The sequence below is a fragment of the Schistocerca serialis genome, chromosome 7 (genome assembly GCF_023864345.2).
Source record: "Schistocerca serialis cubense isolate TAMUIC-IGC-003099 chromosome 7, iqSchSeri2.2, whole genome shotgun sequence".
Taxonomy (NCBI): Eukaryota; Metazoa; Arthropoda; class Insecta; order Orthoptera; family Acrididae; genus Schistocerca; species Schistocerca serialis.
This window is the reverse complement of record NC_064644.1, coordinates 19,593,885-19,621,743: the sequence shown is the minus strand read 5'-3', so window position 1 is coordinate 19,621,743 and position 27,859 is coordinate 19,593,885.

Genomic DNA, 27,859 nt, shown 5'->3' with positions numbered 1-27,859 from the left:
TCAGATCGCTCCGGATAGTAACTCCTAAGTATTTTACGGTCGTTACCGCTTCCAATGATTTACCACCTATGGCATAATCGTACTGGAATGGATTTCTGCCCCTATGTATGCGCATTATATTACATTTATCTACGTTTAGGGAAAGCTGCCAGCTGTCGCACCATGCATTAATCCTCTGCAGGTCCTCCTGGAGTACGTACGAGTCTTCTGATGTTGCTACTTTCTTGTAGACAACCGTGTCATCTGCAAATAGCCTCACGGAGCTACCGATGTTGTCAACTAAGTCATTTATGTATATTGTAAACAATAAAGGTCCTATCACGCTTCCCTGCGGTACTCCCGAAATTACCTCTACATCTGCAGATTTTGAACCGTTAAGAATGACATGTTGTGTTCTTTCTTCTAGGAAATCCTGAATCCAATCACAAACCTGGTCCGATATTCCGTAAGCTCGTATTTTTTTCACTAAACGTAAGTGCGGAACCGTATCAAATGCCTTCCTGAAGTCCAGGAATACGGCATCAATCTGCTCGCCAGTGTCTACGGCACTGTGAATTTCTTGGGCAAATAGGGCGAGCTGAGTTTCACATGATCTCTGTTTGCGGAATCCATGTTGGTTGGTTATGATGAAGGAGATTTGTATTATCTAAGAACGTCATAATACGAGAACACAAAACATGTTCCATTATTCTACAACAGATTGACGTAAGCGAAATAGGCCTATAATTATTCGCATCTGATTTATGACCCTTCTTGAAAATGGGAACGACCTGCGCTTTCTTCCAGTCGCTAGGTACTTTACGTTCTTCCAGCGATCTACGATAAATTGCTGATAGAAAGGGGGCAAGTTCTTTAGCATAATCACTGTAGAATCTTAAGGGTATCTCGTCTGGTCCGGATGCTTTTCCGCTACTAAGTGATAGCAGTTGTTTTTCAATTCCGATATCGTTTATTTCAATATTTTCCATTTTGGCGTCCGTGCGACGGCTGAAGTCAGGGACCGTGTTACGATTTTCCGCAGTGAAACAGTTTCGGAACACTGAATTCAGTATTTCTGCCTTTCTTCGGTCGTCCTCTGTTTCGGTGCCATCGTGGTCAACGAGTGACTGAATAGGGGATTTAGATCCGCTTACCGATTTTACATATGACCAAAACTTTTTAGGGTTCTTGTTTAGATTGTTTGCCAATGTTTTATGTTCGAATTCGTTGAATGCTTCTCTCATTGCTCTCTTTACGCTCTTTTTCGCTTCGTTCAGCTTTTCCTTATCAGCTATGATTCGACTACTCTTAAACCTATGATGAAGCTTTCTTTGTTTCCGTAGTACCTTTCGTACATGATTGTTATACCACGGTGGATCTTTCCCCTCGCTTTGGACCTTAGTCGGTACGAACTTATCTAAGGCGTACTGGATGATGTTTCTGAATTTTTTCCATTTTTGTTCCACATCCTCTTCCTCAGAAATGAACGTTTGATGGTGGTCACTCAGATATTCTGCGATTTGTGCCCTATCACTCTTGTTAAGCAAATATATTTTCCTTCCTTTCTTGGCATTTCTTATTACACTTGTAGTCATTGATGCAACCACTGACTTATGATCACTGATACCCTCTTCTACATTCACGGAGTCGAAAAGTTCCGGTCTATTTGTTGCTATGAGGTCTAAAACGTTAGCTTCACGAGTTGGTTCTCTAACTATCTGCTCGAAGTAATTCTCGGACAAGGCAGTCAGGATAATGTCACAAGAGTCTCTGTCCCTGGCTCCAGTTCTGATTGTGTGACTATCCCATTCTATACCTGGTAGATTGAAGTCTCCCCCTATTACAATAGTATGATCACGAAACTTCTTCACGACGTTCTGCAGGTTCTCTCTGAGGCGCTCAACTACTACGGTTGCTGATGCAGGTGGTCTATAGAAGCATCCGACTATCATATCTGACCCACCTTTGATACTTAACTTAACCCAGATTATTTCACATTCGCATTCGCTAATAACTTCACTGGATATTATTGAATTCTTTACTGCTATAAATACTCCTCCACCATTGGCGTTTATCCTATCCTTGCAGTATATATTCCATTCTGTGTCTAGGATTTCGTTACTGTTCACTTCCGGTTTTAACCAACTTTCCGTTCCTAATACTATATGCGCACTATTTCCTTCAATAAGAGATACTAATTCAGGAACCTTGCCCTGGATACTCCTGCAGTTTACCAATATTACGTTGACTTTTCCTGTTTTTGGTCTCTGAGGACGGACGTTCTTTATCAACGATGATAATGTCCTCTCTGGTAAGCCGTCAGGTATTTTATCGTTTCGCCCAGTTTTATTGGTGGTTATATTTCTTAGAAAGAAAACTACCCGTCACACCCCCATCAGATTTAATGGTAAGAGGGCCACTTGAGAGCCCGTCAAAAACTGAACACTGATCAAGCATGAATACTGGAAGAAGGTGTGCTGAACTGTCAAAAAAAGGAAAATAGAAACTGTGATCGGTCCAAGCACAAGTGCAACATGGGGCAGTAAGAAAAAGCAACGGCGTCGTGGTTATATGGTAACGCTATTGGGATTGTAAGGCAGGTGAACCGTATTCAAAGTTCCCTCGTCCCAAGTTTTTTTTTTTTTTTCGTTATATTCAAATTTGCGTGTGTGTCGTGGTGCAACGTCTATTTGCATCAGCGAGGTATAAGGAATGAACCTATAATGAAAGTTTGTTCTCCACAACTACTCTAGTAGCAGCCGACAGAAAGTAGCTTACGAATGGGAATCGCAAACGTTCGATAACAAGCGGACAAGTGAACCGAGTCCTCCACTGGAAAACACGTCTGGTGTGTCATACACGGCATTAGTGACAGAACGTGTGGCGTGTGATAGGAATCTCTTACCAACGCACCTAATTTGTACGCCTGGTGAGTGAGTGAAATATGCCTCCTAGCCCGATTTAGGTGTTCTTATGAGTGTGAATGTGATCAATCTCAAGGAAATGATGAAAACGTAATAGTTTGTCACGTAAGCTGCAACAAAGGAACGCAACATTTTCACAATGACACAGTTTCAAAAATGTTTCAAATCGCTCTAAGCACTATGGGACTTAACATGTGATGTCATCAGTCCCCTAGACTTAGAACTACGTAAGCCTAACTAACCTAACGACATCACACACATCCATGCCCGAGGCAGAATTCGAACCTGCGACCGTAGCAGCAGCGCGGTTCCGGACTGAAGCGCCTGGAACCGCTCGGCCACAGCGGCCGGCACACAGACTTTTCTCTGTGCTCTGTCAAAACGTATGTAACGTTATGTTTCTAACATCGTTGCAGTTTCGTTCGTGTTTCTACATCTACATCTACATCTATACTCCGCGAGCCACCTTACGGTGTGTGGCGGAGGGTACTTATTGTACCACTATCTGATCCCCCCTTCCCTGTTCCATTCACGAATTGTGCGTGGGAAGAACGACTGCTTGTAAGTCTCCGTATTTGCTCTAATTTCTCGGATCTTTTCGTTGTGATCATTACGCGAGATATATGTGGGCGGTAGTAATATGTTGCCCATCTCTTCCCGGAATGTGCTCTCTCGTAATTTCGATAATAAACCTCTCCGTATTGCGTAACGCCTTTCTTGAAGTGTCCGCCACTGGAGCTTGTTCAGCATCTCCGTAACGCTCTCGCGCTGACTAAATGTCCCCATGACGAATCGCGCTGCTTTTCGCTGGATCATGTTTTGACTCTTAAATTCCTTTGTTTTAACATAGTTCACAGCCGTTTGTTTGTTGCTTTCATTTTTCTGCGGCGCCTATGTGGAATTCCGTCTCCTGTCACTGTTATCACATTTACTTGCAACGGTAGTGTTTTCTTAGCACATGAGTCGTAATCTATAACCAATGTACAGTATGACAACTGATAAGACTACTGAAAGAGAACAAACATTTCAATGACCTGACAGACAGTTCATCATTTTGTGAATTGGCACCTATAGGGTCTCGAACTCGGTTCGTCTGCGTAGCTGTCGAACACCGTAACCAGTACACCAAGACGCCCTAGCTTCAACAATGTGCTCGATGTCGCACTTGTTGACCGTCGATCGTTCACTGTTTCTAGTTTGCTTTTTTGACAACTCAGTATAACTTCTTCCTGTTTTCATGCTTCATCGGCGTTCAGTCTTTGACGGGCTATACACTAGGCCACCTTACCACTACATCCGATGGGGTTGCGATGGGGAGTTTCCCCTTGTGAGCTGTACTGCAGTGTACTCTAGTCGGAGCCTGGTAAAGGGTTTGTGCGTGATCACTGCTTTCCTGTAACTGCCTACGTAAAACTGTCCTGGTATTCGTCTTTACATGTTGTTCCGTGACTGCATGCGACGTCCATATGGTTCGCACAGTGGCTGACGCTGGGGCACTTTTTACGAGCCGGACGTCGCGGCAGCGCAGCAGCCGGCACCTCCGACAATGACGTCACGAGCAGGGCGGGCGGCCAGAGCAGAAACAGACGGCGCCGCTGCAGCAGCGGCCGTGATTTATGGCGGCTCGTCTCCGCCTGAGAAATGCCGGCTCGGCCGCGCAGCAGCGGGAATCTCTCTAGCATCCGGCGGTAATAAATATCGCGCCGCCCGCACAGTAATCCGGAAGGTCGCCTCGCTGGGTTCCCTGCCTCGCCGCTGGCTACGGTAAACTGCAAAACGGGAGGCAACAGCTCACACACTGTCAAACGTGTGTTTTCGGTGTTGACGTCAATAAGACATGTCATCTTGTAAAGGAACGGAATCCCGATCTTCTCTAACCTTCTCGCGGGCTAATCCGGTATATTCATAAATCAATCTGCCTTCTTAATTTCTATTTCTGTTGCTAATCAAAAGTGACACCATGAAAAAACTTTGTTCCACGGAATTTACGGAAATATGGTTCAACGCCAAGTGGTACAGAGCAGCAACTTGTAGTCGTACAGTCGTATCGCTACATGCTGCTCATATCGATACAGAGCTCCCTCCAAAAGTGCTGTAAGTGTAAGTGTTGCTGGCAGCAGTTAATGGTGGAAGGAGTCAGTGTTGGGACGCGCTCGTTGATGAAGATGAGTGTAAAGTCGCTTCGAAATGGTCGGAATTACTCTGAATGAAGTTACATCGGGATATTGAGTATGTGACCTGCGTCTAGGATACGTCGATGAACAATTAGGAAAATAATAGCATCTTTGAAGCACGTGTCCTGTGTGGTGAAGATCAACACCGAACTGCAACTAGGCTGTTTTCGGGAGACGTGAGCAAGTGCAGTCTTGATACCGTCGTTTGAAATATCAATGTAAGAGGAAGGGTACGCTAAAAGACGATTTTTCAGGAGTGGTTAACATTCGTTTCGTTATCGTGTAGTGAAGACTACATTCATCTATGTCGAAATGGTTCTGTGAACCACCACGAACAAGAACTCTGCGACACGCAGTTATTGTCCACTGTGATACCAGGACGAAATACACGAGGTGCGATCAAAAAGTAACGCGAGTTTAATTTCACGGGCTTTATGTATCCGATTTTCAATGTTTTTTATCTTGTTGATACACGTGTTCCTGATGTATGTTTCCATTCTCAGTTGTTTCGAATATTTAGCTTAGTGTTGACAATCCAAATCTTTAACCGTGTTTTCCAGTATTCGACGAATTTTAATTTTCACAAAAGATGGATCACAGGATTTGCATTAAATTTTGCTTGAAAAATGGAATGAAGTATAGCCCCGCATTGGAAACGTTGTCTGTGGCTTTTGGCATATCTGCTACGAGTACGACATGAGTTTACGAGTAGTATAAACGTTTCTAAGCGAGTCGAGAAGACGCTGAAGATTACAACCGCCCTGGACGCTCTAGCGCATCGATGCCTGACGACATTGTGGGAGAAATAACGAAAATGGTTCTGGAAAACCACCGAATCACCGTCAGAGAGGCAGCTGGTAATACCGACATATCCTTTAGCTTATACCTAGCCTTTTTTTTCCAGATGTTTTGAGCATGAAATGCATAGCAGCAAAGTCAAAAACGACATCACGTAGAAATCGTTCAGGAATTGCTGAATAAAATCGAGAATCATTCATAACTTGTAAAGAATATTGTAACATGTGACGAAACATGAAACATGGGTATACGGGTATGACGTTGAAACAAGGCGCAATCGTCCCAATGGAAACTGCCTGAAGAGCCAAGACCGAAAGAACTTCGGTCACACATGAAGGCTGCTCTTCTGACTGTTATCTTTCATTACAATGAGATAGTGCGTAGTGAATTCGTGCCTCATGGCCCTACTATTAATAAGGAATACTACCTGGAATTATGCGCCGTTTGCGTGGAAAAGTCCGAAGAAAATGACCATTATTGTGGCGATACCACTCGTTGAAATTGCACCGCCGTGATGCTGCCGCTCACACCTCTATGTTCGTTTGTGACTTTTTGGCCGTTCGTGAATGGTTTGACCGTTAGGTTGCCTCTGCCACTGTATTCACCGGAATGGCCCACTGTGACTTCTTTCTATTTCCGAGGCGGAAGAGAACCATGAAAGGACGTCGTTTCGCCATGATTAATGAGATGGAAAACAAAATAGCTGAAGGACCGTGAAGAAAAGTGAGTTCCTACGGTGCTTCCAAGATTGGCAAAAGCGCCGGCACAAGTGTATTATATCTGCTGATGAATAAACAGAGATTCTTTAAGAAAAACAAAAATTCCCGTTACTTTTTCATCACACCTCCTACACGTATGTTACAAAGTTGTACGTACAAGCTGAACATCTTGCTAAGGAGAAATTGTGGATACATAATGTGATTAGAACCCAGTAACAGTTAACCCTACCTTACAAAGTGTGAACTGTACGGCACACATTTAGTATGTTTTTCTGGTCTGCATAAACGAACAATTTTATCAGAGCAAGCGCCATTTATTTCAAAATGTTCCTTTTTCCTAACCCTGCAAAATTTAATCAATTGCTACTCTACACACCCTCGTGATATTGCACCTGGCCACGAAAAACTCAGTATCGTATTACTTTCCACCCTTTGTTTTTATACAGACTGTAGTCGTGTCTTCAGCGTTGTCCGGTGCTGTGAATATGGTCATATGCTGCTTCTCCCTCCCCAAAAGTACTCCTATCTTTGCCTCAGGGAAATAGAAATTCCCCCGTCCCTTGCGACCGCTCTCTTCAGCTTACACTCGGTTTCATCATTTTAGAAAACCCCGTATGATTGAATCTCACTGTGTCAACAGAAGGTATTTCATTTTTCAACAGCATTCTCATTCAATTCAGCTACGTGAAAAAATATTAAATGCTACTGCACTGCCGGAGGGCTGCAAATTTTGGATAGGACTAATAAGATCTCTCAGCTAGAGGAAGACTGCATACGGAGCATCGATCAATACATTTTCTGCAACAAGTTGTCAAACCTTCCGCTCGAGGTCAAGTGAGATGAGAAACGGCTACATGGTTCACTAAGAACACAGCAAAATTATGAAGTCGGTAAAGAGTATACTTCCAACGTCACGGAAGGGTTAAAGCGGAATGTCGCTGCCAATCATTTACATGTACTTCCGCTGCAACTGATTTGTTTGTGTACTATTGGATTTAATTCTGAATTCGCTCTATATGTGGTTTCTATGTCCCAGGTCCGCCCTACAGAGATAACTCGTGAAAAGTAGCGTGGAAGAAACCCCCAGATAGGGCCTTTTTGGTGATCGCAACTGTGAACCGACTAACTTACTATGGTATCGACTGGAGAGTAACAACTCGCAGTCAGATTGACTAGAGAAAATTGTTGAATTTGGCGAAAAGTTCTCTCGTGTAATGAAACGATAATGAAACGCACGTTTGTGATACTGGAATACGGTGTCCCAGCGGAGCATCGTTCAGTACGAGTTCTGAAGAGAATTTACACAACGAGAATTAGTAATAGGGATCACCACGCAAATAACGCGGAGATGCTTCTTGAACTAAACGAGGAATTCCTGGAGGGAAGAGGACTCACTTTCTCCAGGCACTAGTGCGGATATTTAGAGAAACGGCATTTGACGCCGACTGCAGAACGATTCCACTGCCGTCGACGTACCTTTCGCGCAACGACACGAAGATAAGACGAGAGAAATTAGGGTTCGTCCGGAGGCTTTTGCACAGTGGTTTTTCCCTCGCCTTATTTGCGAACGGAAAAGGAAAAAAAAAAATGACTAGTAGTGGTACAAGGTACCCTCCGCCATGCACCGTATGGGGGCTTGCGGGCGGAGTATACATGTAGATGTAGATGAAGCGATTATCGCCATAGTGGGTTGCAGGCCTTGTTGTTGTTGTTGTTGTTGTGGTCTTCAGTTCTGAGATTGGTTTGATGCAGCTCTCCATGGTACCCTATCCTGTGCAAGCTTCTTCATCTCCCAGTACTTACTGCAAACCATATGCTTCTGAATCTGCTTGGTTTATTCATCTCTTGGTCTCCCTCTACGATTTTTACCCACCACGCTGCCCTCCAATGCTAAATTTGTGATCCCTTTATGCCTCAAAACATGTCCTACTAATCGGTCCCTTCCTTTTGTCAAGTGGTGCCACATACTCCTCCCCTATTCTATTCAATACTTCCTCATTAGTTACGTGATCTACCCATCTAATCTTCAGCATTCTTCTGTAGCACCACATTTCGAAAGCTTCTATTCTCTTCTTGTCCAAACTATTTATCGTCCACGTTTCACTTCCATACATGGCTACACTCCATACAAATACTTTCAGAAACGACTTCCTGACACTTAAATCTATACTCGATGTTAACAAATTTCTCTTCTTCGGAAATGCTTTCCTTGCCATTGCCAGTCTACATTTTATATCTTCTCTACTTCGACCATCATCAGTTATTTTGCTCCCCAAATAGCAAAACTCCTTTACTACTTTAAGTGCCTCATTTCCTAATCTAATTCCTTCAGCATCATCCGACTTAATTCGACTACATTTCATTATCCTCGTTTTGCTTTTGTTGATGTTCATCTTATATCCTCCTTTCTAGACACTGTCCATTCCATTCAACTGCTCTTCCAAGTCCTTTGCTATCTCTGATAGAATTACAATGTGCAGACCTTACCTGTTAAAAAATTACTTAACGAAAAAAATCTTTTGTCGCACTTAAGGGGAGGTTCTGGTCAAGACCAACGAAAAATCGATTTTTTTTTTTTCGATGAAGCATATAGATTATGCCTTCAAAAGGATATTTTGATTGTGAAAGTATTTTAGGAGTTAAAGAATACTGAGCGGAACCGTGCGCCGACCGAAATATAGGCAGATGTAGGGGGTAATTAATTCAAGAAAATATTCGACCAATACACAAATTTCTGCCCAACGAACGTATTTTAAAAGACGCATCGGTGCCAATATACAAAATGACAACCGAGAGCTTCGAAGCGTGCATTTGGAAACTCATTGTGGGGAAAAAAAACTGTGAAATAGCTGCACTGATCGCTGCAGGTAAACAAAAGTAAAATGGTGCAAGATGTTCGAAATTTTGAGAAATATAGGAGTAAGCTATAGGGAGAGATGGGCCATATACAATATGTACCATAGCCTAGAGGGAAAAATAAGAGTGGACGACCAAGAACGAAGTGCTCGAATTAAAAAGGGTGTAAGACAAGGATGTAGTCTTTCGCCCCTATTGTTCAACATATACATCGAGGAAGCAATATAATAAAGGTTCAGGAGTGGAATTAAAATTCAAGGTGAAAGGACATCAATGGTGCGATTCGCTCATGACATTGCTATCCTGAGGGAAGTGAAGAATAATCACAGGACCTGCTGAATGGAATGAACAGTCTAACGAGTACAGAGTTTGGATTGTAAGTAAATCGAAGAAATGAGAGCAACCAGAAACTTAACATCAGGATTGATGGTCACGAAGTTGATGAAGTTAAGGAATAGGCTGCAGAATAACCAGTGACGGACGGGGCAAGGAGGACATAAAAACCTGACTAGCAGTGGCAAAAAGGGCATTCCTGGCCAAGAGAAATCTACTAATATCAAATATCGGCCGTAATTTGAGGAAAAAATTTCTGAGAATGTATGGTAGTGAAACATGGACTGTGGGAAAACCGGGATAGAAGAGAATCGAAGGATTTGAGGTGTGGTGCTACAGACGAATGTTGAAAATTGGGTGGACTGATAGGTAAGGAATGAGAAGGTTCTGCGCAGAATCGGAGAGGAAAGGAATATGTGGAAAACATTGATGAGTAGGACAGGATTATAGGACATACGTTGAGACATGAGGGAATGACTTCCATGGTACTAGAGGGAGCTGTAGAAAGCAAAAACTGTAGAGGAAGACAGAATCTTCCAGGATCTGCTTCTGTTGAACACTTGTTACTAGAATTTGTGTTTTGAGCTTTGTTTGCATTTGCGTTTTTTTAGATGAATTCGGAGATATTTCACCCAAGGAAACTTGAACTTTTGGTACTAATGCTGATGCATTCGATCGAAGCGGTTCTGATTCTGTACCACCAATGGTTGCAGATGATGATCTCCCTTGCGCCTGCGTATCGTGTGACTGTCCACTAGCAGAAGTAATTAGGTTTGTGTCACAAATCTGGACAACAGGACCATCAGCTGTTTCAGACTGCGTTGCTGCTACAAAATGACAGTCTTGAAACCCATCTCTGCTCACTAGTCAAACACATGTTTTAGTAAAGCCTTTCACTGTCGTCTCTATTGTTGCTGCTTGTCCGTATGTTTTCCCAAACTAACATTCTGTATGTAACAGCCTGACAGCCTCTGGTTTCCATTCGCCCCACCTTTGTCGTAAGAACTTCTCCATCTCACTGACGTAATAACTGCGCAATGGCATGAAGAACGAAACATCAGGAGGTTGCTATCAATGTGACATGTGACCCATGTGTGACACGATAATTACACCATTTTCTCGAGCAAGTTCTGATGCTACAAGATTTCTCGTGTGTGTAGGCTACAATGTCCATCTGGAAGGAATGTAACTTTTTTTCCTTTCGAAGGGTGGACTACTTCGACTAAATGTTTTAGATATTGGACAAATATATCTTTATTTATGAAGCCTCATTCGGCACTGTATGCAAAAATGGTTCCAGGTGGCGCGGCATCTTGTAATCCGTCTGCAGGAAGTCTATGTTTGTAAACTAGAAGCAATGCGACAAGCTGTCTGGCGGCAGACACGCAGTAAACTGCTGTCTTAGTGGAGCCCCTTTCTTTACCGACAATCAATCCTACAGCCTTCTTACTCTTCAAAGTACGAGCTTTTCGAAGTTTCTTTTGCACTGTCTCCTCCGCGTTGAAAACTCGAGTTGCATCGAGTTTATTGTCATCAACAACCCTCTCTAATACGTGAACAGTCCGAGCAAATATTGTTGACTATGACTGATGCACAGTGAGCTCTGCATGTCTTCTCATGAACGAATAATACCACGTCTTACCAGCAGATTTTTTCTCTTGAATGAAACGGTGTACAATACGATTCCGATTCCTTTCTGCGATGTCGAAAGCTAGGATACGCAACTCCGAAAGTGTTATGCCAAACATATATTCCTCTAGTTTAAGGACATATGACACAAGCTCTTCTACCACTTCTTAGAGAACGTTATCCGTGCTACCTATTATTTTTTCTGCTCCAATGAAAGACAGTTTATTCCCTTCAAACGCCTCTGCAATTTAGCAATAGTAACATTATATGTTCTGGCAGACAGATTCACCCCCACGTCACCATTTCGCACTGATTCAACTGCACGACGCATACACTGAAGCTCCAAAGAAACTGGCGTAGGAATGCGTATTCAATTATGGAGATATGTAAACAGGCAGAATACGGCGCTGCGGTCGGCAACGCCTATACAAGACAGCAAGTGTCTGGCACTGCTGTTACATCGTTTGCTGCTGCTATAATGGCAGGTTATAAAAATTTAAGTGAGTTTGAACGTGCTGTTGTAATCAGCGCACGAGCGATGGGACACAGCATCTCCGAGGCATCGATGATATGGAGATTTTCCCACACGACCATTTCACGAGTGTACCGTGAATATCAGGAATCCGGTAAAATATCAAATCTCCGACATCGCTGCGGCCGGAAAAAGGTCCTGCAAGAACGGGACCAACGACGACTGGAGAGAATCGTTCAAGTGATACACGTGCAACGCCTCCGGAAATTACCGCAGATTTCAACAGTGGGCCATCAGTGTGTGTCAGCTTGCGCCATTCAACGAAACATCGTCGATATTGGCTTTCGGAACCGATGGCCCATTCGTGTACCCCTGATACCTGCACCACAGAAAGCTTCACACCTCGCTTGGGTCCGCAACACCGACAGTCGACTGTTGATGACTGCAAAATATTGCCTGGTCGGACGATTCTCGTTTCAAATTATATCGAGCGGATTGGGCGTGTAAGGGTATGGAGACAACCTCACGAATCGATGAACCCTGCATGTCAGCAGGGGACTGTTCAAGCTGGTGGAGTCTCTGTAATGGTGTGGGGGCGAGCGGCGTGATAGTGCGCCCCTGATACATGTAGACACGAACTCTGACATGTAAGATGTACATAAGCATCCTCTCTGATCACCTGCATCCATTCACGTCCATTGTGCATTCCGACGGAGTTGGGCAATTTCAGCAGGACAATGCGACACCTCAAACGTCCACAATTGCTGCAGAGTGGCTCTAGCAACACTCGTTTGAGTTTAAACACTTCCGCTGGCCACCAAACTTCCCAGACATCGAGCATCGAGCATCGTGCTGTTCAGAAGAGATCTCCACCCCCTCGTGCTCTTGTGGATTTATGGACAGTCCCGGTGTCAGTTCCCTCCAGCACTAGTTCAGATATTAGTCTAATCCATGCCACGTCGTGTTGCGGCACTTCTGCGTGCTCGCGGGGGCCATGCACGATATTAGGCAGGTTTACCAGTATCTTTCGCGCTTCAGTGTGTTACCTCCCTCCCATTTACCGTCTTTCACTGCTAGCGGTATGTGGAACTCAACATGGAACGATACAGCCCACTTCTAAAACTAAAAGCAGGTGTGAATTAGACATTAGATAATGAAAATCATTACATACTTTCAATAAAATATTCATTTTACGGACAAAGTTGATTAAAATTAGATTCATATACTTGTTTTAATAATTAAGGAAATGAGATCATGGTCGAATTACAGATGTAATTACTTCTTATAGTTGTTTACTGACGAGGATACAACGACATTTTGGTGTACGACTCGAAAAAGTTACAAATACTTGCCTCGATATCGTTTCCTCGGTTGGGCTACCAGCCCGTTCATAGCAACTCATACTGAAGGCATGTAATACGTCCCTTATAACACCGTAAACAACCTCCATTAATATGGCTAAATAAAGCTGATTTAACAGTTCTAACTACTCGTATTGTCAGTAACAACTAACATATTATTAACACCTCACAGATATCGCTCTTATGTTGACACTGCTAGATTATATGAACGCTACTTTTCGTACGGCCATCGTGTTTGGGCGTGGAGCAACTCACAGTCAAGATGGCGATATTCAAGCTTCCTGTAGCGCCTGCTGTCAATAACTACAAAATAACTGAGAAGGCTGACTGAGGGAGCCGGCCCAATGGTACCTACCATCTCGTATGTACTGCTGACAAATGAGTCTGAACTCATATGAGGCATTCTTCTCAGCTGATACAACTGCTGAAGCTGGAATAACACTCAAGTTTCACTAGTGGAAGAGACTACTTTGCGATGTGTGCTTAATTTCCACTGTACTTCCGGCACACTGCAGATGCCAGTCTTCATTCATACCAGTACAATGACGCTCTTCAGTAAAAATTTTATTGTCGAAATTGGTAAATATCTCTGTACTATTACGACGGTGTTGGCGAGGTCGAACGCAGAGTTTAGTGAATCACAAACACTTTGTGAGTTGCTGATGCGTTAAAATAATAATAATATTCTCGCAATAGATTTCTTTACTTCGGTTCACCAAACGCTATGCGACAAGATTTCGCTAATACGAGGCAGTAACGCAGTACTGTTAGACAGATCCACTGAGATTAACAGCGACTGGTGGATCGCAGAGGAAAGTAGGTCGCCCTGTTCGCGAACCACCCGTTTACTGCGGCACTGTGCGGGAGCCGCTGAACACACAATCACACAATGGCGCAGCTCTCTCTGAGAACTGCCACTCAGAACGAATCCCCGCGCTGCAGTAGGTGAGTGACGCGCCGCGGGTGACAGCAGAGATCGGCAAACGTCACCCGAGCAGGCAGGCGGCAGCTCTGATTTGTGGAGCTGCGACCGTGCCCCACGTCCCGTCTACGCCCCCAACTCCGCAGGTCTCTGTACCAAGTGGGGTGGAGGCAACAAAGTCTGCCACTGTCACATCCCCCCCCCCCCACTCCCTCCCTCCATCTGCAGGGACTGTAGGTACGCCTGCTGCCAACTCCGATTTTCTCCTATTCTATGTGATTCTTCTCCTCGTGCAGGCTTTCAGAAGCGTAACAGCAACCAACCCCATTACGTTACGTACAACGTCTGTTCCGCAGCGTCTCTTACTAGAGTTTGCAGACCATTTCAGAGGCAGTCTGGCATCGACAAAAGAAATCTCTCTCTCTCTCTCTCTCTCTCTCTCTCTCTCTCTCTGTCTCCTCTCTTAATACTTGGGTTAGTAATTGTTTCGGATAGACAGGACGAGTGTTTCGTGGGCGCATTTCTTTCGTACATTAATAATAATATAATAATTATGTTATCAAATAATAATTATGAAACAGTTGGCTTGCAAATAACCGAGTACATTATCTCAAAAACTGATCACAACATACAGATAAATCTAGGGGGTTCCATACTTTTAGAATTCAGGCGAAATACTTGACACTACAGAGGGAGAGAAAATGACACAGAAAATTCAATGCAATAACTTAGGAGACACTACAATAAAATCTACAATATCTACAGCAAATAATGTATGTCTGTACACACCAAAGTCGGACACTAGCACACAGTTACGACGCCTGAGGTCTTATACGTCAGCGAAACGCTTACACGCCACAAAAAAGATGATATTCTACAAGAACCACGCAAAAAATCTAAGAAAGAACAGAAAATGGACATGGATCACAGCCCCTAAAAAGAACCGAACCTCACAGTAGACATCAGAAAAAGAAGACTGAAACGTTACGGACACATCCCCACACTTCCAACAACAGGAACAGCCACAAAAATTCGACGAACATGGAACAACTCAAAACAATACCCTGCATCCAGCCGCTGATAAACGATCTAGAATATCCTTGTATAGGCCCATCAGACCTTTTCTCGTACAGAGAAAACAATTAGCAAATGGGAAATATACTGGTCAGCCAGAACATTATGACCACATAGCTAATAAGCTTTCGCACAGGTAACAGCGGCGCCGCGTCGTGGCATGGAAACAATGACGCCTTGGTAAGTCACTGGAGGGAGCTGGCATCACGTCTGCAGACTCCATGTCAAACTCCGAAAAAGCGGCCAACATGTCACATCCCAGATGTGTTCGAGCGTGTTCATATCTGCTGAGCTGGCGGGACAGCATATCGACTGGAACTCGCCACTGTGTTCCTCCATCCACTCCATCACATTCCTGACCTTGGGCCATGGCGCTCCATATTGTTGAAAAGCGCAACTTCCATCGGGAAACATGAAGAGGTGTACGTGGTCTGAAACCAATATACGATAGTCCTTGGCCATCACGGCGCCTTGCACGAGACCCACCGGACCCGTGGGCGCCAACCTGAATGTACCCCAGCTCGTCTCCGACCCGCAGTACAGATGATCACAAGGAGATGTTCCGGTGGAAGACGAAGGATTCGCGCCCTCCCATCGGTACGATGAAGAAGGTATCGGGATTCATCAGAAGATGCAACGCTCGGCCAGTGCCGACATTGACCAGCCCATTTCAGGCGTAGTTGCCGACGTCGTTGTCTTAACATTGGCGCATGCATGGTTCGTCGGTTGCGCAGGCCATCGTTAGGAGTGTTTCGTATGCGGTGTGTTGAGACACACTTGTACTCTGCGCGGCATTGAAGTCTGACGTCAGTTCGCCGCCTGTCCTGTGTTACCAGCCCGTCCAGCCGACATCTGTGGCCGCCCAACCCCACGACGTCTGGAAACGCGCCGTCACCTCGGTTTCGCCTCGTGTTGACGACACTCACACCGCAGCACTCCGTAACACCCGACAAGTCGTGCAGTTCCCGAAATGCTCGTGCCGAGCCTCCGGGCCACCACAACCTGCCCTCGGTCAAGCTCAGGTTAGATCTCGCGCCTTCCGCATTCTAGACACGGACAGCACGCTCACTGACAGATACTACGTGCACCGTGTGTGTGTGCGTGTGTGTCTGTCGCAGTCACTACTCAACCGGAGTCGCTGTTATCGATTCGACGCGTTTATATCGATAGTAGGACTACGACCTGGATGACCAGTGTAACTCACTGCCGCAAAATGAAATGACAGCCAGAGCAGCGACCAAGTGCGTTTAAAAAAAGGAAAGTACGAGGCGTGCTTGACAACTGTTGAGAACTGCGAAGAGTGAAACGTGTTGTTAGTTTTCCATGATTCGATAGAGTAGAATTCGTACGTAATACTACTGCTACTACTACTACTACTACTACTACTAATAAGAATAATAATGTTTCAAAAGTGATTACAGCATTCATTGTCACGTTTGGCAGTAGACGTATTATTTAACCATCTCGTTCCGGTTATGCTTCGGAACCGATAGTCTATTTCCAAACTTTTAGGCTTACAGTCACGCGGTCACTGTAATTTAACCGATCGAGTGTCGAGGTTTTACAATGTCTTGTAATGGAACCCGAATACGAATTGAATTTTTTTTCTTTGGTTATAGATATGAAACCTTACATTTGTGATGGTACGATTCAAGCCATTTGACGGGAATATGGGATGCCGTAACATGTTAATTTTTCCACATTGCTGTGTCGCATAAGGCAGAGTGGTAAATCGAAGTACAGTAGGTAACACAATTTGTGTGCGGTACTGTTTTATAATGCCAAAGTGGTGACGAGGCATGTGTAAATCGTAACCGCCAGTTGAATGAAATGTTTATTTCGAACAGAAACAGAAATAAACAATACCCTCATGCAGGAAAACGATTTCTATAATGAAATTATATAGCGATTCAAATTACATCTAGTATAAATGTCGCGGTGACCAGTTACAGCTATATTGAATATGTAGTTTATTTAAATTTTTGCTGTCACGATTGCAATTCCTACATAACTCAATTCTGTGAGCTCCGGCGTTCAGTGAAATCAGCACACCAACATCACATTTACGCTTTGCAAGCCGATGTCAAGTGCTCTGGCAGAAAGAGTGTCTCACTTCGCATTGTTCCAGTTACTAGGGGCTCTGCCTGTTCCGTTTGCGTACGAAGCGCGGGAAGAATGATTGTTTAAATGCGTCTCTAAGTGTGGTAATTAATCGAATCTTGTGCTCAAAACTGCCACGTTACCTACACTTAGGGAGTTTTAGTACATTACTGGAGTTATCATTTAACGCCGGTAAGTAAGCCAATTGCACATCTCTTTTAGGAGGAGCAATCGCACGAGTTTTGTATTGCGAACAGAAACGCCCAACAACGCTTCGCAAAGCGCGTCCCATTCTAGTTCCGCTCCTGACGATATGCCGTCGTACCTGGATTTGTGGATAAAAGTTGGGACTACAAGACGAACCTGGAGTGATGTCCACGGGGCACGCGTTTTGTTTTACTAAGTGACAGCGGCTAGAGGTACGGAGGGCACTGCAGCAGAGACGAAACGCTCCGTCAGCTTGGGCTGCACCTACAGCACCTCGTGGAGCAGAATCGCAGTATGACAACAGAGGCCTCGACTCAACTCGCTGTGCCGTCGCCGCCGCGGCTGAAACTGAGTCTCCCCGGTGTAGCCAGGCAGGCGGTCCGCGGTTGTGCCGGCCACCTGAGAACCCCCCCCCCCCCCCCCCCCTCCAGAATTCGCTGGCGTCGGTTCGCATCGCGGCGTAGGCGGGCCACGGCCGCCACAACCACGGAACGGCGCCGCGTCTTCCTCGCTGTCGTCGGAGCCCTGCACAGTGCAGACGCGTGTATCTGTCGCGAATATGCGCGCTCGCTATGTTAACGACGTACCGCGGTTCCTTCAGGCAAAGTAGACCCCCGTCATGAAAAAAGCTTTCCAGACTGCATTAATAAGAAGCAGAGATAAGTACTCCAGTATTTAACACCTCAGATGTTCTACATAGTCTCCCACGACGTGAGTACAATGCGCGGAAAGTTCATATAAGCACGCGAAAATGCCAGAAAAGTTCTTCTTTAGGACGTTGTTCAACTCGGCTTTCACAATGGCTTGTCTGTTATGCCATCGAAGCGTTGACCCTTCATCTCAGTTTCTGCATTTAAGCTTTTGGTGTTATCAAGATACCAACTGTCTTCACCCGGGATGATTTTGTTTCCAGAAAAGAATTGTGCGCTTTTTGCACTTCAATCACGTCGTGGCAGGCGTCCGCATGACGTCCTGTTTGTTCGGGAGTCAAGGTGTGCTGGACAAACTTGGCTCACACTCTTCTCTTCTTCAAATCGTTGTGGAGAATCTCTCTAACACTTGCTTTAGGGATGCAGCTCCATTATGGTTTGTGGCACAACAACGTCGACACACTGCGGCAGCAGATCCCCTACTTAACACCGCCTGCTCACAAATGACTGGTCGAATACACGTCTATAATTCAAGCTGCGACCTTAGTTACCACGCTGACATCGTTTTGTACGCTACGTACAAAATTAGTCTCGCACCTTTTTGGGCAGACCGTGTATACAGAACCCCAATTTAGCATTGGAAGCAAGTGGTGTTGTTATCGCCGTATTCAGTCCGAAGACTGGTTTGATATAACTCTCCATGCTACTCTATCCTGTGCAAGCTGTTTCATCTCCGAGTAACTACTGCAACCAACATCCCTCTGAATCTGCTTCCTGTGTTCTTCTCTTGGTCTCCCGCAGCGATTTTTACCCCACACGCTTCCCTCCAGTACTGAATTGGTGTTCCCTTGATGTCTCAGAATGTGTCCTACCGACCGATCACTTCTTATGGTCAGGTTGTACCACAAATTTCTGTTCTTCCCAATTCTATTCAGTATCTCCTCGGTAGTTACGTGATCTTTAATTCCTACTCCAATTTTTTCATTTTTTTCCATTAATGCCTGCTCAATATACAGATTGAATAACATAGGGTATAGGCTACAACCCTGTCTCATTCCCTTCTCAATCACTCCTTCCCTTTCGTTACCCTCGATTAATATAACTGCCATCTTGTTTCTGTAAAAATTGTAAATAGCCTTACGCTCCCTATATTTTACCCCTGCCACCTTTACAATTTGAAACAGAGTACTCCAGTAAACATTGCCAAAAGCTTTCTCTAAGTCTACAAATGCTATAAACGTAAGTTTGCCTTTCCTTAACCTATCTTCTATGAGAAGTCCTACGGCCAGTGTTACCTCGAGTGTTCCTACATTTCTCCGGTACCCAAACTCATCTTTCCCGAGGTCGCCTTCTAGGAGTTTTACCATTCCCCTGGGGAACCGTAGGGGGTTAAAATCGTAGAGGGAGACCAAGAGATGAATACACTAAGCAGATTCGGAAGGAAGTGTAGGTTATTTCGAGATGAACAGGCTCACACAGGAGAGAGTAGCATGGAGAGCTGCATCACTCCCGTCTTCACACTGAAGAGGAGAACAATAACAACAATTGTAAGTGATTTATGAAGGACTAAATTACAATTTAAGCCGCGCGTCTCCTTCAGATACTCAACTGGCTGTTATTAGAAAATGTTATCTTTAACAGTTTGAATTCAGTGGGGCGACGACTTAGAAAATACATTGCGTTGAGAGAGAATCTCTGTTAAGAAGTAGCGGCACATCCCAAATGGAACAAGTCACACAAAGAAAACAAAGTATTGTTCTTCTACGTGAGTCATTATACATTTTACCTGTGCTTGAGGGCAATTGTTTCAGTATTTTCTTTTCATCTTAAATTGCATTCAACAGACCAGACGATTCAATTACGCTGATGTAGAGGGTGGTTATAATTGTACTCTCGCTATTTGAGAGGGCTCCCGTGGAAAACTCCCTGAAAAAGCGAGTGATCGTAGGACAATGCAACTTTGAGGAAACATTTTTGAGCATGTGCGGAAGAGAAAAAAATGGAAAAACCAATCTAAGAAATATTTTTATTTCCACATAGACGGTAACATTTATTAACTGCGTACCGCTTTTACGTTCCAGGTTACAAATGTTGTTCAATAGGACGACCACCTGCATCCACGCCAGCCTGGAACCGCGGTACAGATGCCACTTCACAATTGTTCGCAGCACTTTTCGAACTATGGTTCACCGAATGTTCGGCTATCCTGAACGACCTCGTGCACTGTTTCAAGACTGCGCATGGCATCGAGCATACTCAGCTGTGTCAACAGTAAACTCCTTCGACAAATTGTGGAGCAATTGGCCGTTGACCTATCCCAGGAGCAATTCCCGCATTGCCAGTTAATCTACACCTACGAATCGTGTTCTTCAACTGAGGTGTGGCAAGAGGATCTGTCCGTACTTATTTAATGCGTGGACACCCCGCGAAGAGCAGCACCACTATCGCTTTTGTTTTGATAAAAGAAGTTTACGAATATCAGTCGACCACAGTATTATTGCATTTGGAAGGGAGGGCGCTTCGTCGACTTATCATGAGTTTTCATCGCGATATTCCACGACGATAAGCAGAAACAGTTGTTAGTATATGCACATCTATCCTGAAATCATTTGGAGTGCGATGCGTTTTCGTCAGTAAACACTGTACTTGTTTTCTACAACGTCGCCGCGAGTTTCCAGGAACGGGTACGCAAGGCCAAGTGCAGCAATATCGTGGTCAGGTAGTACAGCCCTGTTCACCTTGTCCAGATTCAAGTTGACTGACTGCCACCGTAATGCAACTGATGTTACGTGATTCCGACAATAATGCTTCTCTTACTGTTCGTGCAAATTATTCGTGTTGTCATAATGATAACAATGACTGGTCAGAAATAGACATTCAGCCACAATTGCAACTGTTTGAAGAACATCCTGCGATCGTCACGTTTCCAACAATATGGCTCCGCAGCCTCTGTGATTACTCTGATGTTCGGTGACGGCTTGTTTGAAATGTTTTTCAAGGAGTTGTACACATACAATGATCAAACCGCAGTGAAAAGTAAAACATCGTCTAAAGCACTCAGGTGGCCTCCTGTTACACAAAGACACGTGAAGAAATTTCTTGGTCTAATTCTTCTAATGAAACAAACAAGGAAAGATGGATGGAAAGATAATTGATGAACAGACCCTTTTATAGCCCCCCCAATATTCTCACGGACTATATGAGTCGCAACAAATTTCAAGAGATTTGGACATTCCGGCATTTTAATGACAACACGAAACTCAACAATAGTCTGGATAATTTCCTCAATAAATTAAGGGCACTTTACAAACCAAAGTAACAGTTGTCTTTGGACGAGGTTATGGTTGTACGGAGAAGCCAAGCCGCCTAAGGCTCTGGGTGTGCAACCCTCCCGAGATTACTAAGTATGGGTTACTGCTTGAGATGGTGTGCGAGAATGAGACAGACTGTGTCTGCAATGTGCAAATTTACACCGCTAAAGTGAAGAAATTGGAGCAACCTTTGTTCCTGTTGTTGGCGCTTATCTTGGTATATCACACCTTGTCTACCAAGATAATTATTGCAACAGAACCTCTCCTGCAGAGTTACTATCGAAAAACAAAACTGTGGTAGCATTAGGGTAAACAGAGGTTTGCCGCAGAAAAGGCAAGGCATAAATAATGAATTAACGTGACAGTTTCCTGTAGAAAAGATGACATTTTCTGGTCGCATGGAAATAAGGGTGGGATGTCTGAATGATATAAACAATTCATGACGCTTCTGTCTCAAAAAAATAGGAATGAAAAACAGACAAAACAGAGAGCATGTATCGAAGCTGTGTGTGTAAATCAATAAAGTGTCCAGATGAGAGAAAGTAACTGTGCGGACCAGTACCTTTCTTACTATTCTAAGGAAATCAATGAAATGGACGAAAGAAGTCATCCTTTATATAAGAATCTGTGGACTTTCGAATCCAGAGCAAAAGTAAAGTGTAAGCAGTTTCTCCTTTCGGTGGCGAAATAACGCAACAGCGATGATAATAATGAAGGCCCTGCGGACCCACAGTGAGATATGCCCGGCCCATCCCTTTGTGGAACAGGGAGAAGACAACAAAGATCCATCTGGAAGACTGTAGGGTAACATGAAGCAGCATCAAACTATGTCCATTTGAAAGAATGGAAAAAAGGAATTTGCTACCAGAGCTTGTAGAATTTGTGGTACCCACGGAACAAAATGAAACGAGGTATGTTAAAAAATTGTGTACGGTTCCGCTTCGTAGAGAGAAATGTTTTACGCAGTATACCATGCATCAAAAAAGTGCGAGGAACCTTTGTTTGTACATAGCTAAGCTAAAAGAATGCAGTGCCATGTGTATTGCAACGAGAGTAAATTTTATAATAAAGGAGCAGATCAACAAGTGGACACTGCAGAAATAGGTGTATTTTCTGTTTGTGTGCTGTAACGGATTTATTGTTGTGCACACTAATGTGCTGGATGATGATGATTTTTTTTATGTGTTAAATATAATCTTTCGAAAATTCCCCGTTATCTGATACCAGTTCTTCAACTCCATTTCCACTGTCTTGCAAAGAAGTGCGTCCAGTCCACAGCCTAAAGCAAATATCAATGAAGCCCAAGAAGTGACCATCCACCACACGATCGGAAAATAAATAAATAAATCCGTTTACGTGACGTTATGATAAACTGAATATTTTCAATTTGATACTACCGCCACGTGATGCCATTCTCTCACTGGTGCACCCCGTTCTTAACACTGCCTCCCGTGCGATACACAAACAACCAGAATCTCGTACTTATAGCCGGTTAATCCGTCAGACGCGCTTGTCTGTTACCTTACGGCTACTTCAGTTGCAACCTCGAAGCTAGAGATTTAGATTAATGAAATGAATTTATGGAAATACACGGAAATTCTGTGTTATTTCTGTACAATTGTGATAAAGAACCTTTTTCAACGTAGTTCTCATCATTAAAAGTCGGTAAATGTTCATATGGATCGCAATTACTGACAGTGCTTGCTACTTAAGAGTACCGTAATTCTGTTATAGCAAGTTAAATTTGAAATCATACCCATTGCTCCAAATAATAACCACATCTGAACATGAACATCTCTATAATGGCTCTCACGACATCTTTTTATTTACGCGTGTATTTTCTACCGCAGCAGATGATCGGAACAGATCAAAACGTGTTGGAATAAGCCCTTCGTCCCCCGAGGCGGTCAGCATGCAGTTTCCCGTCACACCCACCCACAGTAGACCCGTTCATTATAACGTGGTAGTACTTCAGTGTCTGGGTACCCGCCTCTGGTCCGTACGTATCGGTAGACGTCTCGCAACTACTTTCAACCGATGCAAACGAACAGTAGAGAGCACTGCATTGTTAACAGCGTGTTTGATACTCTAACTGAAGATGGGAGACCATACTGCCAAAATATTTTCAGATGGAGTCCATAGAGCTGCAGTCTGACAAGCGAGTAAAAGAAAAATGTGATCATTTTTTTGTATGGACTGTTCCATATTATACCTGTCCGGCGACAAATATCCCTCGCTGCACGGTCATGCGTTATATATATATCATCTTCGTTTGGAAGCCAGTGTCTCTGTGAACAGTCATTTTCAGGAGAACGCACACTAGGAGTAAAGACATAAGCAAAATCTGAGGAGTAACAGCTTGACAATAGTCTGAGAATTGCGACCTACTCGATCGAACCCGATATTGATAAATCAGTCTCCCAAATTCCAGGTTAAACGGCACATTAATTCTGCGAGGTTCGTTCAATAACTTATGCACTAAATTTTTTTCTCAGAACATATTTATTGTTAACATGTCAGAATTTGGTGACAATATACATCAACATGTCTTGTCATTGTCCTATTTTTCTACGCAGTCTCCATCACGTTCTATGGTTGTACGCCGACGTTGGGGAAGACCGTATATTCCCTGCTGGTAAACGCTGTTGTCCTATAGGCGTCTTCAGTGCATCACTGGCACTCTGGTCATCTGCAAAGTGTGCTCCCCGTAGAGAATCTTTAAGCATCCCAAGTCCGAGGGTGCCTGGTATGGACTGTAGGATGGATGAGGCGATGGTGTCCAACCCAATTTGGCGACGTGTTTCCGGGCGTGCACTATCGTTATGGAGCAAGATTTCTGCTAGATTCTTGTCCGATCGAACACGTCGGAAACGGTTCTTGAGTTTATTCAGTCTCCATGTATGCCACTGAATTGATGGTTGACCCTCTTGGCATCACATCCACGAGAATGACGGATGTGTGCTCCCTGCCGCCGTTGGATAAGCAGCTGCAGCAGCAAGTCGTATACTCCTAGCTCACTCATTTGTTACATAGTTTAATTCTTAATTTCTTTGCGTGTTTTTGGTACTGGCATTGTCTAATTCATAAATTTCGGGCGTATTATAGTATTTGAGAGTTGTAGCATCGCGTTTTAGTACCTGAATAGTGTAAAATCGCGTAGTCTCCTTCCGCCGCTGAGCAGTGTCAGCAGTGCGCAAGTAGCAACATTACTGCATTTACTAGGCAATCTTGTATTTTAATAACCGTTTAAATTTTGTGTCGATTTGTTTGCGCTCTCTGTAGATTAGTTCAGACGTACTTTGCAAAACCGTTTTTAGCATGGATAGGGACTGCAACTGCTGTGTTCGGATGCAGGCTGAGTTGACATCCCTTCGCTCCCAGCTTCAGGCAGTGTTGGCTTCGGTCACACAGCTTGAGGCTGTTGCCAATGGGCATCACTGTGGGGGTCCGGATGGGGGTTTGTCGGGGACGGCCAGCTCGTCCCACGCATCCCCCGATCGGACTACGACTGTGGTTGCCCGGGATACTGCCCGCATTGAGGCTGATCCCTCACCTGTGGTAGAGTGGGAGGTCGTCTCAAGGTGTGGCAGGGGGCGAAAGACATTCCGGAGGGCTGAACGGAAGGCCTCTACAGTTTGTCTGACGAACCGGTTTCAGGCTCTGTCCAGGTTGATACTGATCTTCGGCCTGACATGGCTGCTTGTCCTGTTCCAGAGGTTGCCCCTCAGTCTGCAAGATCCGGGCGGTCGCAGAGGGTGGGCTTACTGGTAGTTGGGAGCTCCAACGTCAGGCGCGTATTGGGGCCCCTTATGGAAATGGCAGCAAGAGAGGGGAAGAAAACCAATGTGCACTACGTGTGCATACCAGGGGGAGTCATTCCAGATGTGGAAAGGGTCCTTCCGGATGCCATGAAGGGTACAGCGTGCACCCATCTGCAGGTGGTCGCTCATGTCGGCACCAATGATGTGTGTCGCTATGGATCGGAGGAAATCCTCTCTGGCTTCCGGCGGCTATCTGATTTGGTGAAGACTGCCAGTCTCGCTAGCGGGATGAAAGCAGAGCTCACCATCTGCAGCATCGTCGACAGGATTCACTGCGGACCTTTGGTACAGAGCCGAATGGAGGGTCTGAATCAGAGGCTGAGACGGTTCTGCGACCGTGTGGGCTGCAGATTCCTCGACTTGCGCCATAGGGTGGTGGGGTTTCGGGTTCCGCTGGATAGGTCAGGAGTCCACTACACGCAACAAGCGGCTACACGGGTAGCAGGGGTTGTGTGGCGTGGGCTGGGCGGTTTTTTAGGTTAGATGGCCTCGGGCAAGTACAGAAAGGGCAACAGCCTCAACGGGTGCGGGGCAAAGTCAGGACATGCGGAGACCAAGCAGCAATCGGTATTGTAATTGTCAACTGTCGAAGCTGCGTTGGTAAAGTACCAGAACTTCAAGCGCTAATAGAAAGCACCGAAGCTGAAATCGTTATAGGTGCAGAAAGCTGGCTTAAGCCAGAGATAAATTCTGCCGAAATTTTTACAAAGGTACAGACGGTGTTTAGAAAGGATAGATTGCATGCAACCGGTGGTGGAGTGTTCGTCGCTGTTGGTAGTAGTTTATCCTGTAATGAAGTAGGAGTGGATAGTTCCTGTGAATTATTATGGGTGGAGGTTACACTGAACAACCGAGCTAGGTTAATAATTGGCTCCTTTTACCGACCTCCCGACTCAGCAGCATTAGTGGCAGAACAACTGAGAGAAAATTTGGAATACATTTCTCATAAATTTTCTCAGCATGTTATAGTCTTAGGCGGAGATTTCAATTTACCAGATATAGACTGGGACACTCAGATGTTTAGGACGGGTGGTAGGGACAGAGCATCGAGTGACATTATACTGAGTGCACTATCCGAAAATTACCTCGAGCAATTAAACAGAGAACCGACTCGTGGAGATAACATCTTGGACCTATTGATAACAAACAGACCCGAACTTTTCGATTCTGTATGTACAGAACAGGGAATCAGTGATCATAAGGCCGTTGCAGCATCCCTGAATATGGAAGTTAATAGGAATATAAAAAAAAAGGGAGGAAGGTTTATCTGTATAGCAAGAGTAATAGAAGGCAGATTTCAGACTCCCTAACAGATCAAAGCGAAAATTTCTGTTCCGACACTGACAATGTTGAGTGTTTATGGAAAAAGTTCAAGGCAATCGTAAAATGCGTTTTAGACAGGTACGTGCCGAGTAAAACTGTGAGGGACGGGAAAAACCCACCGTGGTACAACAACAAAGTTAGGAAACTACTGCGAAAGCAAAGAGAGCTTCACTCCAAGTTTAAACGCAGCCAAAACCTCTCAGACAAACAGAAGCTAAACGATGTCAAAGTTAGCGTAAGGAGGGCTATGCGTGAAGCGTTCAGTGAATTCGAAAGTAAAATTCTATGTACCGACTTGACAGAAAATCCTAGGAAGTTCTGGTCTTACGTTAAATCAGTAAGTGGCTCGAAACAGCATATCCAGACACTCCGGGATGATGATGGCATAGAAACAGAGGATGACACGCGTAAAGCTGAAATACTAAACACCTTTTTCCAAAGCTGTTTCACAGAGGAAGACCGCACTGCAGTTCCTTCTCTAAATCCTCGCACAAACGGAAAAATGGCTGACATCGAAATAAGTGTCCAAGGAATAGAAAAGCAACTGGAATCACTCAATAGAGGAAAGTCCACTGGACCTGACGGGATACCAATTCGATTCTACACAGAGTACGCGAAAGAACTTGCCCCCCTTCTAACAGCCGTGTACCGCAAGTCTCTAGCGGAACGGAGGTTTCCAAATGATTGGAAAAGAGCACAGGTAGTCCCAGTCTTCAAGAAGGGTCGTCGAGCAGATGCGCAAAACTATAGACCTATATCTCTTACGTCGATCTCTTGTAGAATTTTAGAACATGTTTTTTGCTCGAGTATCATGTCGTTTTTGGAAACCCAGAATCTACTATGTAGGAATCAACATGGATTCCGGAAACAGCGATCGTGTGAGACCCAACTCGCTTTATTTGTTCATGAGACCCAGAAAATATTAGATACAGGCTCCCAGGTAGATGCTATTTTTCTTGACTTCCGGAAGGCGCTCGATACAGTTCCGCACTGTCGACTGATAAACAAATTAAGAGCCTACGGAATATCAGACCAGCTGTGTGGCTGGATTGAAGAGTTTTTAGCAAACAGAACACAGCATGTTGTTCTCAATGGAGAGACGTCTACAGACGTTAAAGTAACCTCTGGCGTGCCACAGGGGAGTGTTATGGGACAATTGCTTTTCACAATATATATAAATGACCTAGTAGATAGAGTCGGAAGTTC